The following is a 12,641-nucleotide window of genomic DNA, read 5'->3' as shown; positions in this document are numbered from 1 at the left end:
TTTCTGTTTCAGATAATTGAAAAATGCTAGGTTTTCTAAAATTGGCGCCTTCCACCTTAGGCCAGGAACTTACCAATCACCCCTCGGCATTTCAGCAATGATCAGCTTTATGTATGAGGAGCATTTGATGGTTCTGGACCTGTGCTCAATGGAGTTCAGAGGGATGGTGGGGGTGGTGGGGGGGGATGTATGGTTAAGTAAACCCACCGAATGCTGAAAAGCCTGGATACAGTGGACATGGAGAGGATGTTTCCATTAGATAGAGAGTCTGTAATCTCACAGTAGAGTCTCAGAATAAAGATGCTTCCCTTAAAAACTCAGATGAGAAAAAAAATTTGGGGAAAGTATGTCTGATCTGTGGAACTTGTTGCCGCAGAGATTGGTTGAAGCTGCCATTTGGGTATATTTATGACAGAAATTAATATGTTCATGATTGCTAAGTAGCTTCAGGGTTACAGGAGGAAGGCAGGAATATGGTGTTGGAATAAAACTCAGCTATGGTTGAGTGATGGGGCAGACCAGATGGATCGAATCACCTAATTCTGTTCCTGTGTCTTATGTCTTACCATGACTGACTGATGGCTCCTTCTTATCCCATATCGTTTTGTGACGTGTGAGGGACAATAAAAGATTGTTCACTGAGATGATTATATTTGCCTTCAACGTTTAAATTTCAGTGAGTTTTGTTCTTAGAAACATGAAGCAGAAATGTTTGGTTCTCCTTTTTATTGTTAATGTGCTTCATTACATGTTAAAGTTAGACCTGCAGTGAGAGATTTATTGGAAGAAAAACCCCAAATGGAAGCAAACCACGACTGAAGACGAGGGAACAGCAACAAGTGAACCAGCCCGAGGATTGAGAGCATCAACTGGAGAGAACTCATCTGACTCGGAGATTCCAGTGATTCAGTCAGGAGAAAGTTTGGTGAGTCTTATTTACTCAAACACTAGTCCTTTAGACATTACATATCTGTACAAGAGAAGGTAGGAAGCAGTTGGGGTGAGACTGAATGTGCCCAGAAGAGCCAGTTATGCCTCTGTCAGACCCAGCTGCAATCACTCCAGGTCTGGTAATGTGCTTCCAGCAGCCCAGCCCTTTAAAACCACTCCTATTCTGTGGAAGTCGAATCCAGATAAAGTCACTCAGAGACCATTTAAGTACAAACTCTTTATTCCAAGCACCTGGGGCTTACTCAGTCTATGACTGTTCCCGCCCAATCCACTAACTGACGAACAATTTCCCTTACACCACAGATATATCCGTCCAGATACCCGCCACACAAGACAGGCTGGAGCCAAAGTTATTTACTACATGACAGCCCCTAAAGACAAATTACAAAATAGTCATAATGGCTTACACACACGGAACAGACTGAAGCTGTCCTATCTCTATGCATGAGTGCACAGGGAGATAAGCATCCTGAAACCCTAGCTAGTGACCCTCAAGAAGAAATATGGCTCAGCATGGCTCAGCACATCTGTTGAGCATCAGCAGTTTCTTTCAGAAAAACAGGCTGCTATTGTTTAACGAAGTGTTAACCCTTTTACATACTTTATCATTCCCTCCTTTTGATTATTACTTGATCTACAAAGCAGTAATTTTTTACAGAGAAAGCAACAACGGTAATGATAACAGTCATATGTACAACTATTCGGCCATAATGCAATATCATGCCCCACATATTACCGAACAGGCCTTCGAAGACCACCATTTCGACCCTTTGGTGAACCCGTGTAAATCCTGCCCTACTTTCTTGATGCTGTCAATCTTCTTGGCAGTGTGCTGGGAGAGGGATGTAATGTTAGTAGAGTCATCAGGGATATAGGTGCAGCATTCTGTGTCAATAATAGCACAGGTTCCCCCTTTCTCAGCCAGGATAAAATCTGAAGCCATACGATTCTGTGGGATTGTTTGCCGGATTGCAATCATTTCAGTGGATATTTCTGTTACTTGGGCCTGTGATTCTGTCAGGGCCCCTGCAGTATTGTGGCCAGCTCCTCAAGTGCTGTAGCCAAATTGATTATCTCTCGTGAATTCCTGGCTACTCCATAGGAGAGAAAAGCGATCATCCAAAATCGCTCAGTCTCAGCTTCTCCGCTGCTGGGCACCTGCAAGTATGGCCAGGATGCATGATTCCCAGTATAGGAAGTTCTGTTTGAGAGATACCATCCCTCAGAACACTGACAGCCACAGTTATCTCTGACTGGACCACAGTTCCTCACCTCACTTCCCTGGGTGTTATTTGAGAAAGCCCAGGCTGAGAGTTCCTCACTCTGGTTCAGTGGGATTACTGTTGCGTAACCGGCAACAATGAATATTTACCGAGACAGGTTTTATAAAAACAACCAAACATTTATTAAACACGTATAAACGATAAGGAGGTAAAAACAAAGGAAAACTTTAACTGGAGGTTAACAGGTACGCAGTTGTTCACCAGCTCGCCACTCGACTCTGGTTCTTAAAGTGTTAAATGCTGAAAACAGTTCTTAAAGCGATACAGTCAGGTACAGTTCTTAAAGCGATAACTTGGAAAGTCCAACAGTTTTACACATTCAATTGGGAGAGACTTCTCTGGAGAACGATTTCTTCACCGACGCACCTTTACTGCCGGTTCTGTCCACAGGATTCCCGATGCCAAAAATAAACAGTTTAAATCAACTGACCTCAAATTCCTTTTAGAGAGAGAGAGCGTTTGTGCATGAACTCATTGCACTATTGCAAGAGTTATCTCAATGCAGGTTCTCTCCAACGAAGACTCAATAAGGTCGATCCTTTATTAAACTGCCAACCGATGCCGACTTCTCTCGATCCTTCACTTAGATGAATTCTTCACTCTCCCTTCAAAACTGTCAGAATTGAGTGAATTGGCACTTCCAGCCACAAATTCCCAGCTCAAATACAATATCTTGTAAGAGAACACACCTTCTGTTTTAAAAATGAAACTGCATCACAAAAACAAACACGTAACAGAAACGGAGGCACAACACGTTCTACCTGGAAATCCACAAACTCAAAAACCCACTGCGTCACCTGAGTCAACCCTTATTTCGTCACGGGGCACATGTCATCACCTGACCTCACATCGGCAGGAAAATCACATCAAGTGACCTCCAAAAGACCATTACCGCATTCTCACAAAAAACACAGATCTCCTTAAGCATGTAACATTACTGACATTGGAACCATAGTTTTACCATGCTGGGGAATTTCACCACAAACCCAGCAGGCCCCTAGTTCCACCTGTGTGACAGAAAGGTGTTAACATGGGGGCCCCCGGATGCTGGGGTGAGCCCTCTCAAAGACATAAACACGAACACCACTATCAACCAATACATTTTCCTTTAGTCGAGAGAGTCCTTCTACTCAGTTCCTTCAGTAACACGTTTGTTGTCTGTTCGATGTATCCACCGAGATTGCCCCTTCCGTTTCACAGCCGTGGGAGTGGTCAGTAACACCTGATATGGTCCTCTCCACCGAGGTCCGAGATTCCCTCAATCCCAGATCTTGATCAGGACAAAATTCCCAGGTTCTATGGTGGGATAGTCACTTCTCTCTGTCGGGTAGTTCTCTTCCTTGTAAGCCTGTTGTACCTGTGAATGTAATGCTTGGAGAATTTTGGTTAGTTGGCATATATATTTCCCCATCTCTTCCCCTAGGGTATGCATATCCAATTTTGCTGGTAGACTTTCTGGGAGCAATGGTAGACAAGGTCTTGGTCCCTAGGGTGTCCTCATGGACCGTCCATAAATGATTTCAGCTGGTGACAACCCTGTTTTCCCTGTGGGGTAATCCTCATGTGGAATAGGGGTGACGGTGGGACCTTCAACCAAGTGAGTCCAGTCTCTGCTGTTAGTTCGGCCAATTTCCTTGCCTTTGGTTCTCTCCACTATGCCAGCAGCCTGTGGGTGGTGTACACAGTGGAATTGTTGCTTGATAGCAAGTTTGTTACAGACCCCTTTGTTTACTTTCGCCGCTAAGTGTGGGCCATTGTCAGAGCTCAGCATCTCTGGCAGGCCGTACTTGGGAATTATTTCCTGTAATAATACCTTCACAACAGTCATAGCAGCATTACTGGTAGTTGGAACAGCTTCAATCCATCTATTAAACAAGTCTATAATAACTATGCAGTATCTATAGCAATGCACTCTAGGCAATTCAATAAAATCAACTTGTAGACGTGAAAAAGGTTCACCTGTCAAGGGAGACGTACCCGGTGTACAGGGTGCAGGTTACCAACCATTCCCTCCTTTTCGGGATGTGTACAATATTGGTAAAAACTGTGCAGGAACACAAACCTGTCCCACTGGGGTGATCCAAAAACCTATATCGGGGTCTTTCTGGCACCCCATCTGGGACGCAGTTTGCGTTCCTCCTCAGAGGCATCCCCCTGAAAAGTACGTACCTCCCGCATGTCTAGCAAATCCATTCTGCTTAAGTCACGGAAGGTTGCTTGAAGGAAACCGAGGGAACTACAACTACCAAGGGTTCGACCGCACTTTTGGCTGTCTTATCCGCTAAAACATTGCCTGTACTGACCCGGTCGGATATGCGGGTGTGGGCCGCACGTTTAATAATAGACAAAACTCAAGGTAGCTGTAGAGCGGTGAGTAAGTTGTTTACAAAGGTGGCATTACTAATGGGGTGGTCAGAGGCAGTCAGGAATCCCCATGTTCCCAGAGGACCCCGTAGTCATAGAAAATAGTTGCAGGAGTAGGCCATTCGGCCCTTCAAGCCTGCACCGCCATTCAGTATGATCATGGCTGAGTATCCAACTCAGAACCCTGTACCAGCCTTCCCTCCATACCCCCTGATCCCTTTAGCCACAAGGGCCATATCTAACTTCCTCTTAAATATAGCCAATGAACTGGCCTCAACTGTTTCCTGTGGCAGAGAATTCCACAGATTCACCACTCTCTGTGTGAAGAAGTTTTTCCTCATCTCGGTCCTAAAAGTCTTTTCCTTTATCCTCAAACTGTGACCCCTCGTTCTGGACTTCCCCAACATCGGGAACAATCTTCCTGCATCGAGCCTATCCAATCCTTTTAGGATTTTATACGTTTCAATAAGATCCCCCCTCAATCTTCTAAATTCCAACGAGTATAAGCCTAGTCGATCCAGTCTTTCATCATATGAAAGTCCTGCCATCCCAGGAATCAATCTGGTGAACCTTCTTTGTACTCCCTCTATGGCAAGAATGTCTTTCCTCAGATTAGGGGACCAAAACTGCACACAATACTCCAGGTGCGGTCTCACCAAGGCCTTGTACAACTCCAGTAGTACCTCCCTGCTCCTGTACTCAAATCCTCTCGCTATAAATGCCAGCATACCATTCGCCTTTTTCACCGCCTGCTGTACCTGCATGCCCACTTTCAATGACTGGTGTATAATGACACCCAGGTCTCGTTGCACCTCCCCTTTTCCTAATCGGCCACCATTCAGATAATCTGTTTTCCTGTTTTTGCCACCAAAGTAGGATATTTTAAAAGGCTAGTCGCAGAGCAAGTCTTCACAATGAAACTTTGCCTTCTGTTGCAAGGCAGTTTTAAGCTCAATTTGCCAATCAAACTGGGATTCACTGGGTATCCTTACTTGTTGATCGGCGGTAGATCCATTTGGATAGGAATACTGGGAAAAATTGTTTACACATTCAGTCGCTGATGCCAAAGGCATGGATTTCAGAGGGTGTCTGCGAACCGATGGTGTTCTACAATGCGGAACCCGAATCTACATTGTTCTCACCAATACGGAGGCTGACACACCACAGGAACAGGATATACACTCCCTCATCTCAGACTCTCTCCCTCCCCCGTGACCCTCACTAAACACTGGACACTCCCTCACCTCAGACTCTCTCCCTCCCCCGAGACCCTCACTAAACACCGGACACTCCCTCACCTCAGACTCTCTCCCTCCCCCGAGACCCTCACTAAACACCAGACACTCCCTCACCTCAGACTCTCTCCCTCCCCCGAGACCCTCACTAAACACCGGACACTCCCTCACCTCAGACTCTCTCCCTCCCCCGAGACCCTCACTAAACACCGGACACTCCCTCACCTCAGACACTCTCCCTCCCCCGAGACCCTCACTACACACCGGACACTCCCTCACCTCAGACTCTCTCCCTCCCCAGAGACCCTGACTAAACACCAGACACTCCCTCACCTCAGACTCTCTCCCTCCCCCGAGACCCTCACTAAACACCGGACACTCCCTCACCTCAGACTCTCTCCCACCCCCTAGACCCTCACTAAACACCGGACACTCCCTCACCTCAGACATTCTCCCTCCCCCCGAGACCCTCACTACACACCGGACACTCCCTCACCTCAGACATTCTCCCTCCCCCCGAGACCCTCACTACACACCGGACACTCCCTCACCTCAGACCCTCTCCCTCCCCCGAGACCCTCACTAAACACCGGACACTCCCTCACCTCAGACTCTCTCCCTCCCCCGAGACCCTCACTAAACACCGGACACTCCCTCACCTCAGACTCTCTCCCACCCCCTAGACCCTCACTACACACCGGACACTACCTCACCTCAGACTCTCTCCCTCCCCCGAGACCCTCACTAAACACCGGACACTCCCTCACCTCAGACTCTCTCCCTCCCCCGAGACCCTCACTAAACACCAGACACTCCCTCACCTCAGACTCTCTCCCTCCCCCGAGACCCTCACTACACACCGGACACTCCCTCACACTCCCTCACCTCAGACTCTCTCCCTCCCCAGAGACCCTGACTAAACACCAGACACTCCCTCACCTCAGACTCTCTCCCTCCCCCGAGACCCTCACTAAACACCGGACACTCCCTCACCTCAGACTCTCTCCATCCTCCGAGACCCTCACTAAACACCGGACACTCCCTCACCTCAGACATTCTCCCTCCCCCCGAGACCCTCACTACACACCGGACACTCCCTCACCTCAGACCCTCTCCCTCCCCCGAGACCCTCACTAAACACCGGACACTCCCTCACCTCAGACTCTCTCCCTCCCCCGAGACCCTCACTAAACACCGGACACTCCCTCACCTCAGACTCTCTGCTTCCCCCCTGAGACCCTCACTACACACCGGACACTCCCTCCCCTCAGACTCTCTCCCTCCCCCGAGACCCTCACTACACACCGGACACTCCCTCACCTCAGACTCTCTCCCTCCCCCGAGACCCTCACTAAACACCGGACACTCCCTCACCTCAGACTCTCTCCCTCCCCCGAGACCCTCACTAAACACCAGACACTCCCTCACCTCAGACTCTCTCCCTCCCCCGAGACCCTCACTAAACACTGGACACTCCCTCACCTCAGACTCTCTCCCTCCCCCGAGACCCTCACTAAACACCGGATACTCCCTCACCTCAGACACTCTCCCTCCCCCGAGACCCTCACTACACACCGGACACTCCCTCACCTCAGACTCTCTCCCTCCCCAGAGACCCTGACTAAACACCAGACACTCCCTCACCTCAGACTCTCTCCCTCCCCCGAGACCCTCACTAAACATCGGACACTCCCTCCCCTCAGACTCTCTCCATCCTCCGAGACCCTCACTAAACACCGGACACTCCCTCACCTCAGACATTCTCCCTCCCCCCGAGACCCTCACTACACACCGGACACTCCCTCACCTCAGACCCTCTCCCTCCCCCGAGACCCTCACTAAACACCGGACACTCCCTCACCTCAGACTCTCTCCCTCCCCCGAGACCCTCACTAAACACCGGACACTCCCTCACCTCAGACTCTCTCCCTCCCCCGAGACCCTCACTACACACCGGACACTCCCTCACCTCAGACTCTCTCCCTCCCCCGAGACCCTCACTAAACACCGGACACTCCCTCACCTCAGACTCTCTGCTTCCCCCCTGAGACCCTCACTACACACCGGTCACTCCCTCCCCTCAGACTCTCTCCCTCCCCCGAGACCCTCACTACACACCGGACACTCCCTCACCTCAGACTCTCTCCCTCCCCCGAGACCCTCACTAAACACCGGACACTCCCTCACCTCAGACTCTCTCCCTCCCCCGAGACCCTCACTAAACACCGGACACTCCCTCACCTCAGACTCTCTCCCTCCCCAGAGACCCTCACTAAACACCAGACACTCCCTCACCTCAGACTCTCTCCCTCCCCCGAGACCCTCACTAAACACCGGACACTCCCTCACCTCAGACACTCTCCCTCCCCCGAGACCCTCACTACACACCGGACACTCCCTCACCTCAGACTCTCTCCCTCCCCAGAGACCCTCACTAAACACCAGACACTCCCTCACCTCAGACTCTCTCCCTCCCCCGAGACCCTCACTAAACACCAGACACTCCCTCACCTCAGACTCTCTCCCTCCCCCGAGACCCTCACTAAACACCAGACACTCCCTCACCTCAGACTCTCTCCCTCCCCCGAGACGCTCACTACACACCGGACACTCCCTCACCTCAGACTCTTTCCCTCCCCCGAGACCCTCACTAAACACTGGATACTCCCTCACCTCAGACTCTCTCCCTCCCCCCGAGACCCTCACTACACACCGGACACTCCCTCTGCTCAGACTCTCTCCCTCCTCCAAGACCCTCACTAAACACCAGACACTCCCTCACCTCAGACTCTTTCTCCCCCGAGACCCTCACTAAACACCAGACACTCCCTCACCTCAGACTCTTTCTCCCCCGAGACCCTCACTAAACACCGGACACTCCCTCCCCTCAGACTCTCTCTCTCACCGCGAGCCCCTCACTAAACACCGGACACTCCCTCACCTCAGACTCTCTCCCTCCCCCGAGACCCTCACTAAACACCGGACACTCCCTCACCTCAGACTCTCTCCCTCCCCCGAGACCCTCACTAAACACAGGACACTCCCTCACCTCAGACTCTCTCCCTCCCCCGAGACCCTCACTAAACACCGGACACTCCCTCACCTCAGAAGCTGCTCGGACTCGGTCAGACTGAGCGGAGTTTTCCAGATGGATGAAAAGCGCAGAGCGGAGCTCGCGCAACCGACAGGAATTCTCGACCAATGGGGGAGAGCGATTGGAGCTCGCGCCTTGTACGGAGCCACTGACCAATGGTGGAGAGAGATTGGAGCTCGTGCCGTAGGCGGGGTTATTGACCAATGGTAGAGTGCGATTGGAATTCGCGCCGTAGGCGGGGTTATTGACCAATGGTGGAGGGAGATTGGAGTTCGCGCTAAGGGCGGGGGTATTGACCAGTGCTGGAGCGAGTTTAAAACTCGCGCTGTGGGCGGAGCCATGGGCCAATGCTAGAGAGCGATTGGAGTTCGCGCGGTCAGGAACTAACGGTGAGGGCGGAGGGCGGAGCGCGATGATCGCGCGGTGGGCGGGGCTCCCCGATCAATGACGGAGAGATCTCGGAGCTCAGCAGAGGGGAGAGGTGACTGGGAGACAGGGCAATTGATGTTGATCCCCTGTCCCCGTCCCTCTGTGGGTGAATGGGTGTCCGGGTCTTCCCTCCTTCTGCTGGGTTCCACATCAGTGACAGGGGAGAGTTTACTGGGAGACAGAGCAATTGATGTTGATCCCCTGTCTCCCCGTCCCTCTGTGGGTGAGTGGGTGTCCGGGTCTTCCCTCCCTCTGCTGGGTTCCACATCAGTGACAGTAAAGTCCCCTCTGTTCACACTCCCGCACTCAGACAGTGAAGCTCCCTATATCAGGCGTCTTGGCCCGAAACGTCGACTGTATCTCTTCCTAGAGATGCTGTCTCGCCTGCTGCGTTCACCAGCAACTTTTCTGTGTGTTGCTTGAAATTACAGCATCTGCAGATTTCCTCGTGTTTGCGTTCCCAGCTTTTCTCTGCCATGGACCTCTCCTATTAACTGAGGGTACCTGGACCCAGTTTGGGAACTCCTACCTCTACATGGTCCCATCACACACGCCCGGAAACAGACACGCAGTGAAGCTCCCTCTGCAATGTCCAATCACGCACTCCTAGGGATTAGACAAGGAGAACAGCTCCCTGCACAATATCCCATCACACAATCCTGGGGTCAGACACAGTGAAGCTGTTTCTACAGGTCCCATCACACAATATCGCTGTCAGACACAGTGAATCTGCCTCTACACAATACCATCGCACACTCCCACAATTAGATATATAGTGAAGCTCCCTCCACACTCTCCCATCTCACATTCCCGTGGCCAGACAGAGTAAAGCACCCTCTACATTGTCCATCATGGTAATTAAAGGAGGTCCTGAGGTAGAGGGAGGGTATTTCATTAGCAAGAGGCCAGACTGAGTGAACTCCCTCAGGGTGAGAGATGGACCTGAGCATCTAAGGTGGGCAGAGTTCCACTGGTCAGATTTTACTAATGACGGGTCTATTACAGGAAGGTATCAGACCGAGAGTGATGGACTCTTGTCAGTGACAGAGGCAACATCTGGTGAGGAGCCACAGGGGAACACTGAACAACAGATGGAAACCAGGCTGAGGTGAGAGGTGGAGCTGAAACCTGGAGGGTGAAGACTTCCTCGGGTCTTACTCTCCACTGAGTTATCACTGCTGTCCCATCCCTGTCACTATTATTGTGATTTAAATTCTGCAACACTGTCCATCGTGTTCCTCTGCTCTTGAAGTACATCATGAGACACCAGCACCTCCACACGGGAACACACAACAGATCAGGAGCTTGACTGGGTCACTGGGCTCCTCAACCCTGACCCACTTCTCAAATCGATCTGGGTGATTTGTCCCTGGCCTCACCTCCTCTCCTGAACCAGCTCCACAAAGCTCTCAAATCTCCATTCCTTCACAGATTGATCCATTTCATTCCATAACCCCAGTGTTTAAGATTCTGGATTTAACACAGTGAGAAGAAATACCAATGTACATCACTTATAAATGACCACACAACTTGTTACCACATCCACCTTATTTGAGTCATACCCACCCCTGGGAACTTCTCAACATCTACACTATTATCTCCCTCTGGACCTTCCAAATTTCAGTAAGATCACCCCTCATTACTCTAAATTCCAAACTGCACAGGTCTAAAGCTTTTAGCTCCTCAGGGAAGGACAACCTTCTCATCCCAGGAATCAGCTGAGTGAATCTCTTCTCATCAACCTTCAATGCTAGTCTCTACTTTTGTTTAAATAAGGGTACCAAGGCTGGACATAATATTCCAGGTGATGTCACACACCCTCCTTTGTGTAATAGTAGTCCTCTAAACTCTAACCCCTCACAATGATGACAAAATGTCCTTTACCTTCCTGATTGTTTGCTGCAGCTTCATGTTCACTTGATATTATTTTATTCGCAATAACACTTCAATCTCTCTGTAATATGTTCATCTCGAATTTTCTATGTTTAGATTTTTTTCTAAAACTTGACATGCAAAATTTATTCACAAAAAATATACAGTACATTGTATTCTTCACATTTGTAATGTTGTTCAAACAATATGCTCGTAGTGTCCTGTTTTGTCACATATTCATTTGTCACTTTATTAGGTAGACCTGTACATCTGCTTGTTAATGCAAATATTTAAACAGCAAATTTTGAGTCAGCAACTCAATGCAAAAGTGCCTGCAAACATGGTCAAAAGGTTCAGAACAAACATCAGAATGGGGAAGAAAGTGATCAAAGAGTATGACAGTGAAATAATTGTTGGTGCCACATGGGGCAGTCTGAGCATCTCCAAAACTGCTGACGTGCTGGGATTTTCGTGGACAACAATTGCTCGAGTTGAGAGAGAATGGTCCAAAAATAAAGTTGTACAAGGCAGTATGAATGTTCAGGAATGTAAGGAGCTGTGGAGAGTGGATGACTCAGATCAATACATTACAGACACACCCCTCCCCACTGTCACTAGTTTCTACATGAGGTGCTACTCAAGAAGGCAACGTCTATCATCAAACATCAAGACCATGCCATCTTTTCACAGATACTATCAGGCAGAAGGTATGTAACCCTGAAGTCCTCACAAGGGTAGGTTTCACACAGTGAACAATAGAGCACTGGTGATTGTGGTAGAGCAAAATAATCTGGGAATACAACGGCAGATGGGCCTTCATAAATCAAAGTATTGTTGTGTTCAAGTTGTGTAAGCCTGGCTTATAGTATTGTGTGCAACTTTGATCACCTGACCTGTAGGAGAGATGTAAGCAAGGGTGAAAGAGTACGGAGACAATCTACAGGGCTGTTGCTGGATCTGGAGGATCTAAATTAGAAAGAAAGATTGACTAGGTTAGGACTTTATTCCTTGGGACGTAGAAGATTGAGAGGAGATCTGATACAGGTATACAGCATTATGAGAGGTATAGATAGCATAAATACCGGCAGGCTTCTTTCACTGAGGCTGGGTGAGATTACAATTGAGGTCTTAGGTTAATGGTGAGTGGTGAAAATGTCCAGGGGAACACGAGGGAAACTTTCTTCACTCAGAGGGTTGCATGCGTGTGGAATAAGCTGCCAGCATAAGTGGTGCATATGAACCCGATTCAACGTTTAAGAGAAGTTCGAATCAGTACACAGATGGTATGTGTATGGATGGCTATGGTCCCAGTACAGGTTGATGGCAGTGGGCACTTTAAGTGGTTCAGCATGGACTCAATGGGGCGAACAGCCTGTTTCTGTGCTATACTTTCCTGTGACTCTATGTCCTATC

At 49.5% G+C, this 12,641-nt stretch overlaps 1 protein-coding gene and 1 long non-coding RNA gene across 2 annotated transcripts in view; both read left to right on the top strand.

Moving 5' to 3' along the window:
• LOC140206955 (uncharacterized) overlaps positions 1-12,641 on the top strand; it is a 136,565-nt gene that overhangs the window by 79,150 nt on the left and 44,774 nt on the right. The gene's annotated exons all lie outside the window — the stretch shown is intronic.
• The window catches only part of LOC140206960 (uncharacterized), a 41,986-nt gene continuing 30,108 nt past the window's right edge, over positions 764-12,641 (top strand). Inside the window, exons 1-2 of the long non-coding RNA XR_011888443.1 lie at positions 764-925; positions 10,362-10,464. This is a non-coding gene — a long non-coding RNA (uncharacterized lncRNA). The remainder of the gene's footprint in view (positions 926-10,361; positions 10,465-12,641) is intronic.

Source organism: Mobula birostris, chromosome 13 (assembly GCF_030028105.1).
Source record: "Mobula birostris isolate sMobBir1 chromosome 13, sMobBir1.hap1, whole genome shotgun sequence".
NCBI classification, from domain to species: Eukaryota; Metazoa; Chordata; class Chondrichthyes; order Myliobatiformes; family Myliobatidae; genus Mobula; species Mobula birostris.
The sequence above is the reverse complement of the archived record's forward strand: the minus strand, read 5'-3'. Positions and strand labels throughout refer to the sequence as shown.